We start from the raw sequence: 6,995 nt of genomic DNA on the forward strand, positions 1-6,995 counted from the left end.
AGAGAGTCTCAGATAGACGACCCTAAAGACAATTGCCTGGGGGCTAATCTTGTAGGAAGTGAGTACTTTCTGAATCAGGGATACCTCCCCTCAAAGTGATGGAAGCAGGTGATTTCATAGGCCCTGCCCTCAGGAATAAAGCAAAGGGGATTGGAAGCATGAGCCAAGGATTATGACTTCACTCGGGCTCTTAGGGAGAGAGGTGACAAGGGATAAAGGCGGGACAGCTGTCAACAAGAGAAACAGCAGGCTGGATCCCAAAAGAGCTGACCTGGGATTCAGAAGCGGCTATGGAGGTTAGGTTTGTGTAAAATGACCGCCCCCCCCCACACCTCTCCAGGTCCCCTATATGACGTGGGGCAAGGGCTGAATCCAGCAGTGTGTCCCTGTTTGTAAGAACAAAGGTGGAGGGGTCCAGTGTGTTGAATGAGCCATGGGTTTTGAACACTAGGAGGAATCCTATTTATCTCTGTTGAGCATATGCAAAGATTAAGGCAAACATTGCTTAGAGAAAAATGATCTGCTGTTCAGGGCTGAAGTCACCCTGAGGGCAGTGCTTGCCTAATGACTATTTTACCTCCTTCTTCTCCAGTGAGGAAAATGGTCTTCCACTTGGAAAGGGTAGGGTAAACATTGCAAGGAGGAGATTGAAGTCAAGGACAGGTGAGGAAGCAGGAAAGTCAGCCCAAGCAGCTGTAATGAACTTGGAGCCCTAAACCTGATGAATTACATCCTGCAGTCCTGGAGGGATTTGACATGTGATTTCAGAGCTGCTGTCATTAATCTTTGATAAATTATAGAGGAGGGGATTTGTGCTCAGAGACAAGAGATGGGCACATGTGTTCTTGACATTCAAAAAAAGGAAAAGAGTATGTTCTGGAAGTTACAGTGAAGTGTGCTGGGCTGTTCTCACCAGTATGGTTACAGGAAGGTGTGTGCATCTTCAGGAAAGTTGGTTTTGAGTCCCAGCTCCAATCCTGGACTAGGATGGGACCAAGGCAGAAATTTGGAGGTTAGCTCCTCATTTTCAGGACCCGGGTTGCCCACAAAGGGTCAAATCAGGGAGAAGAAGGACAGTTTGGGGATGTTCTCATGGCCCCTTGGATAGTGATACCTGATTTACCACTGTGCACCTCCAGCAACCATGTCTGTCTGTCTCAGATTGGTTTTCCCAGAAGCAGACCCTGAGATGAGGGAGTGGGTAAAGGTATTAGAAAGTGTTCCCAGGAGATATCAGTAGGGGTGTGGGGAAGTGGGACAAGGGGAGAAGGCCTACGGTTAAGTAACTTGAATTTAAATTAAAAAAAAAAAGTGAAGGCCTGGGGTAACTTTGGGTCAGCCCCACAGGGGAATTCAATAAATAATGCAGGTATCACTTCCTTGTCTTGATCCTAAAGGGGACTGAAGTTTCTTTACTCCTATATTGTCACTGATTGTTTACGGGATGCCCTAGGGGGATGTGAATTTCCAGGGACTTGGTAGCCTACAATAGCTCTCTGACAAAGAGACTCCGGTGCTGGCTGACTCTGGAGGGTGACTACTAGGAGCTGGTTGGGGCTCAGAGGGTATGCGGGTGGGTGCTGACTGCCTTCACACACTGCCCAGACCCACAGCCTTGGCCCAGCTAGTTGAGCTAATCAGATTCCCTAAGGTTAGCCAATCAGATTCCCTCTCCTGAGAGCCTGGAGCAGGGCCCAAGATCTGCAGGTGGAGTCCGGGCTTTGTGCGGCAGCCGTGCTCCTCCATTTGGGCTCCCGGGACATTTGTCGTGGAGTCCGACTTCTCCCCATCCTTTGAATACCGTTCTAAAACTCGCTGGAGGTCTTGATGTATGGGAGCTGCTGGCCTGAGGCAGAACCAGAGAGCTAAAAATTTGAGCATCCTTTGTAGCTGGGACCGGGCATGGGACTCAGGCTGCACCAGTTGGGAGAACCTATATGGTACTTCTGTTTGGGAGCAAACACAAAACTCTGCATGGTGTCTGTATTTTACTGGTTCTGCTGACAGCCCAGGCTTCTCATTTTGGAGATATTATGTCAAATTCCTGACATAGAGGTGGGAGCAGCACAGTTTCAGAAGGGTGGAGTTCCTGGTATCCAGTGCCAAGCTATTTCTTTTTTAGGGGGGACGCATTAAATGTGACAGACTGAGGAATGTTGTGGGCATTGGCTCCTAGGAGTCCAGAGAGGCATTCGACCAAGTGTCCTGGCCATCCCAGTGGACAGATGGTGGAAAAATGAGGAACGAATCACTAGTTCAATCACAGCAAAGGGAAAAGGTGGCTAATATGTCAATATTGGCTGGAAAGAGGTCTCTAGTGACATACCACAGGGATCTCTGTTAGTCCCGTCCATTCGACATTGTTATCAACACCTTGGATAACGACACTACAGGTAACACAAAGCTAAGAGAACTGGAAGAAGCATCAGGTCCCAGAATAAGTTTTCAAGATGATCTTGATATCCTAGAAAACTAGGAATGAAAATAAAACTTAATCGAATATGCATTAGTTCTATACTGAGTTAAGACCAAAAAAAAAAAAAAAAAGGCAATTGCATAATGATACTTGAAAATGGTGGGTGGAGAAAAAAACTTCAGAGGGAGAAGGAGGAAGTATTCCTCTTTACATATTTACACCCCACTTATTCCACAAAGGATCTTAGGGAACTTGCAAAACTACACGAAGTAGAAAAGAGCTAAAACATAGTTGAGAGAATTGCAGTAGGAGTTAAAAGTAGCAAAATAGTAAAAGCACAGTTCAGACCGATCCCCAGATGTGCACATCACCCCATCCTGTAGATGTGACAAGTCATGCGTCGAGCTCCCTTGTGGCTGAGGCAAAGAGGGAAAACTTGATTTGTTTGAGATTTTCTAGCACACATAAAAGACAAACAAACCATTTATTCAGTAGAAGCACTGCTTTTTCTATATAGTCAGACCTGAGAGAAAGATCTCTTCTGGGTCCTTATAAAAAGAGCACCTTGTGAAGCAGGGGATGGAGTCCTCAAAAGGCAGGATATCAAAGCGAATTCAGTGAAAACAATTCTCCATGGAGCCAGGAAAATGTCTCAGCAACAGACCTAGAACGGTGTCTACCTCTCTAACTCAGTGTTTCTGAACTCGTCCTCATTATCACTTCCCAGGGAGGTTGCGGGGGGGGGGGGGGGGGGGGGGGGGGGGGGGGGGGGGGGGGGGGGGGAAGGCGCAATCTCACTTCATCTCATTTCATTTCTCCCTCCCCTACATAAATTAAATGCTAAGGAGTAACATTTACTGGGTAGAGTTGAACTTAGGATCATAAAGCTTTGAAATATCTAAGGATTTTTGCTACCCTCCCTAACACCTGATTTCCACCCTCTTGGGCCCCTTCTGACCCTGAGAATGCACGTTCTACTAGGGTGGAGGACTACTTGTCCTTCACAATCCTTCTCAACACTCAACTTGCTCAAGGTGCACGCTCTCTAGAAAGTTTCTGGATTTGGTGCACTGCCCCTCCTGGTGTAGGTTTTGTTGTTGTTGTTTAACCAATTTGACTCACTGTTGCACAACTGGGAAGTGGCTTTATTTTTCTCCATCTCTCGTTTTCAAGCTCTCTGTTGGAGTTCTTTTCCTCACCCTTTGACACTGTCTCAGGCAGAGCCTCTGTAGCTTTGGGGCCCCATCAGGTATAATAACTAGCCTTATTTTGGCTGCTTCAGCTCTCCTTCAGTCTTCAAAAGGTCGAGCTCAGGCTAAATCAAAACTTCAATCTCACACCAAACCCCAGGCTTCTCCCCGCCCCGTGCCTCCCCTCCTGCCTGAGCTAGGGACCTGCCTATGGGAGGGGACATTGTTTGCTTTTTACCACTTTCTCTCCCATCTCGCCTGTCCTTCTGGGCCTCCCTTTTGTGTGGAGCACTCCCCTGGAGGAGGGGCACATTCTGCAGAGGACTTGCTGCTGGGTTGTCACACCCAATGATGAGAGGGAAGCCACCCCCATGTCCTCTCTGTTCCTCTGCCACTGCTGGCCTCTCCAAACAGCTTCCTACACTCCTTTATAGTTCCCTGGGAAAGAAGCAGGCCTTAGCCTCCCTGTTCCAGAGCCTGGGAGCAAGGACAAGGATGCTCCTCAAGCTTCTGTCCAGTGGGAACAGCATGTTGGCCTACTGGTTTCCCTGGTTCAACCAGTGTCCAGCTGGGCATTGAGCTCACTCTCCCGTTTTGAAGGCCTGCCACCCTCCAGGTGCCTCCCCTAGACCCCTGTGCTTTGCTTGAGGACCGGAAGAAGCGTCTCTCTCCCTTCCTTCATGGCAAAGGGAGGGCTGGGGAAATATCCCAGCCTTTTTCACTAGACTAACAACTCTCTACTCCTAGAAATGCCCCTACTTCGGGGTACCTGGGTGGCTCAGTTGGTTGAGCATCCAACTCTTGATTTTGGCTCAGGTCGTGATCTCATGGTTCTTGAGTTCGAGCCCCACATCGGGCTCTGTGCTGTGAGTGCGGAGCCTACTTGGGATTCTCTCTCTCTCCCTCTCTCTCTGTTCCTCCCCCACTTGTGCTCATGCTCTCTCTCTCTCAAAAATAAATAAATAAGCTTAAAAAAAAGAAATGCCCCTACTTCAATGGATGCTCTCTGAACTTCTCATGTTCTCTTGTGGTGCTGGAGGTGGGATGGCAGGCCTGAATCATTCACCTTTGAATAAATCCTGCAGGTATGTTCTGATGCCTTCCTCTTTAGAGTGTGGGGGACACTTTTGCTACTGTCCTCCCCTTTGGAGGCAGTGGCAGAAATTCTGAGACTGGAAAAGTCCCATCCAATACCCCACTGAGTGTTCAAACTTCCTCGTTGGCCAGGACCCCTTCCTAGGACCTGCTTGCCAAGCTTGTTTAACCTCTAGCTCAGGGAAACCCCTTCCAGTGGTCATAGGCTGTGGCCACAGCCCCTCCTGGCTCAGGGATTGCTCTAGACCCTGCCTTTCCACAATTTCCCAGAAAGTATCTCTCTTCACTTCCTCTCTGCTGCTGGTAAGGTTAATTTCATAGCACCTCCCCCATTTTGGTGTGCACTCCAAGCTTGTTCCTTTTGTTAGGAACAAAACAGGGGAGAATTCAGAGGCTTACTTCTCCTGCACCCCCTGAGGTTGGCCCAGAAGCTCAGTTGACCTCTTCTGGTTGGGATGATGAGTGAGAAGGCGAATGGGAAGGAGCTGAATCTGGGGCTCATGAAGGAGAAGTAGGGAGAAAGGAGGTGAGGAAGCAGGTGGGGGGTGGGGTAAGAGGTGTGGGTTGGAGCTTGGAGGAAGGAGAGACATGGTCTGTGCTTGTTTTTAGGTTCTGTGGTTTTATTTATTTATTTATTTATTTATTTTTGAGAGAGAGAGACAGAGAGAGAGAGAGAAGGGTGAAGGGCAGAGAGAGGTGGACAGAATCCCAATCAGGCTCCACACCACCAGCATAGAGCTTGATGTGGGGCTCAATCCCATGAACCGTGAGATCATGACCTGAGCCAAAATGAAGAATCAGACGCTCAGCAGACTGAGCCACCCAGGTGCCCTGAGACTCTGTGGCTTCTGAACCACACCGGGCAGCAGAGCCTCCGAGCTTCCAGCCCCCATTTTCCAGAAAAGGGAATCCACAGGGCGACATGTCTGAATTCTGAGTGGGCCACCTAGAGAGAGTAATGACTTTTCTCTAGTGGTGAGCCTGTGGCCAGGTAGTGAGAAAGGTTGGGTAAGGACAACTCCAGCCACATTTTAGTTTCATGAGAGGCCCATTAATTCATCCGATAGGCTTTGCTCCGTGGCGCCCACAGTGTTTTGTTTCTCACCCTTGTTGTGTGTCTGCTGAGGTCCAGTTGTAGCTCTGCTCCATGTTTTCTTCTCTTGGGGACCGCAGCTATGGGATAAGGCACTAAAACGTTCCTGGTCTTCATGACAGCAGGGGGAAGGAAAGCCAGAAAACCGCTACTAGCTCTTAAAACTTATGCCTGAAAGCGACGTGGGTGACTTCCGCTCACATTTCATGGGCCAAATCGAGTCATATGGCAGTGGCCACATGGACGCCAGGATGGCAGTGTGTAACGCTGAATCCTGGGGACAGTGCTACAGTCTTTCATGGGAGGCTTAGATATAGCCGTTGCATGCTGTCTGAAGTCTGACAAACAAGATCGTCAGAGGAGCTGTGAAGGAAGCTGCCACGTGGGGAATTGCATTTTTCCCCGAAAGATGACTTCATCTTGTTCGATCGCCATCTTATGAAATTCTTTGGCTGTCCAGCAAGTATCGATAAGGGAAGCTGTCCAAGCACATGGCTATGAGCCACATTGCCGCATAAGTCCCTGACACACACCTACCGGCTGGCTGAGGTTTTTTTCCCCCAATTTCCGTCTCCCTGATGCCCCATCCTCCCCCTGTCCCCCCCCCCCACAACGTTTATTTTTCACCCACTTCATTCCTTCTTTGAGCTCCAAAATCCGGATGACAGTGACTCCTCTGTGGTCACCGAAGATTTTCAAACTCCTCTCTCAAGAGGCTGGTCATTTCCACGCAGGGCACTTTCTTACAATTTGTCCAGCGGAGCCATGGGGTCTTAGGAGGTCTTTCTGTCTGAGGAGCCGATTTTCTACCATAAATGTGATTCGCTGAGAGAGGTTGGCATGCTTTTTTCTTTTTATCATTCGGAAGAATTTTAATATTTTATTAAATCATCTGGCTAGAAAAGAAATGACTAAAAACCATTGCTATGAAAGCACCTTAATAAAATAAATACCCGGGACCTATTTTTTTTTTCCCATCACCCCTTCCATTTATGAGCTCAGCTGATGTTCACCCTTGATTCACGCCCAGGTTGGATCCTAACGTGTCTGTCCTGCTCCTGTGGGGGCCGGTGCTCTCTCTGTCTCTGAGGCCCTTCACACAGCGATGAGACACCTTTCCTGGAAGGAGGTTTCATTCTGCCTCCAGGGATGTTTCTGGGCCACAGCCATAGGCAGCCCATTTCCCCTCCGGGTGGGGAGA

At 48.8% G+C, this 6,995-nt stretch overlaps 1 long non-coding RNA gene across 1 annotated transcript; it reads left to right on the forward strand.

The window, feature by feature from the left end:
- Window positions 1-230: 230 nt before the first annotated feature.
- Window positions 231-6,625, forward strand: LOC125938094 (uncharacterized). The gene is made up of 2 exons (XR_007462609.1): window positions 231-296; window positions 5,917-6,625. It is a non-coding gene; the product is annotated as an uncharacterized LOC125938094 (long non-coding RNA).
- Window positions 6,626-6,995: the final 370 nt, after the last annotated feature.

The sequence above is a fragment of the Panthera uncia genome (genome assembly GCF_023721935.1).
Source record: "Panthera uncia isolate 11264 chromosome B2 unlocalized genomic scaffold, Puncia_PCG_1.0 HiC_scaffold_24, whole genome shotgun sequence".
In the NCBI taxonomy this organism is placed as follows: Eukaryota; Metazoa; Chordata; class Mammalia; order Carnivora; family Felidae; genus Panthera; species Panthera uncia.